A 1,201-nucleotide genomic window follows, 5' to 3' on the forward strand; every position below is an offset into this window, starting at 1 on the left:
GTGGTTTGTATGGCTTGTGATTCTCTTGCATAAAAATAAAGTTTAAGATTTATGTTTAAATCAAATTTTCAATGTGACACAAATTCTGGAAACTCCTCTTTCACTTCCAGTGCATCTGGAAATCTCAATTATTTGGCACTTTTAAACATCCCTTGAAGTTGCAAAGATTCTACTGTTATGTACAGAAGGTAGAACCCATGTACTACCACCCTGAGTGACACATCTCCTTTCTCTTCATTCAAATGTACCCATTTACAACTCTCAGCGCTAAGAACTAAGAGGTTTACTGATGATTGTATTCTTTCATTTGGTCAAGATAGGAAAATACTTTACTTGCAAGAAGTAAAATCTGTATGGCATGCAGTCTGTCAATGATGCCTTTCTTAGGTAAATTGCTCTGTATTTAGAAAAAGTGGAAAATTACAAACAAAAAAACCCCCCTCAAAACAAAACCTAAATCATTTACCATGAGGGAGGTTGCAGTAGTTAGAGAAGGGGCTCATTACTAGAGTACTTTCAATTTGGACTTGATCTCTTTTCTCCTGCATTACTCCATTCTGTTATAGAAGCAGTAAAAGATGTAGCTTCAGAGTGACTTCAAGTGTTAAGACACATCAACTTAAAAAGAAGGAGTACTTGTGGCACCTTAGAGACTAACATTTATTTGAGCATAAGCTTTCGTCGGATGAAGTGGGCTGTAGCCCACGAAAGCTTATGCTCAAATAAAGGTGTTAGTCTCTAAGGTGCCACAAGTACTCCTCTTCTTTTTGCAGATACAGACTAACACTGCTGCCACTCTGAAACCTATCAACTTAAAAGAAGCCCCAGGCAAAAGCTGCCAGTTTGCAAAGTAAAGAAAGGAGTTTGCACTATCTGAAAATGTTCATTAAATGTGTCAAAAATAAATAGCATGCTAACTTATTTTGAAATCACTTTAAAAAAAAAAATTGCAAGTTAGTGACTTTCTGCATACTTCAAATTCAGTCTTGGACTGAATACCACCAGTCCCTTGGCTGACAAAATATTGTTACAGGCAAGGTTCTTGAAACTCTGAAAGGCATTTGCAGCAGTTTGGGCAAAAAGTTCAGTAGCCTATCCTGTAGTTTGCTATGTGCAGACTTAATTGCTTTCAACGGGTATGGCTACAGGGGGATGAAACCCCCTAAAAATTGCTGGGTAGACATTCCGACTCCAGCCAGAG

Source organism: Malaclemys terrapin, chromosome 11 (assembly GCF_027887155.1).
Source record: "Malaclemys terrapin pileata isolate rMalTer1 chromosome 11, rMalTer1.hap1, whole genome shotgun sequence".
NCBI lineage: Eukaryota > Metazoa > Chordata > Testudines > Emydidae > Malaclemys > Malaclemys terrapin.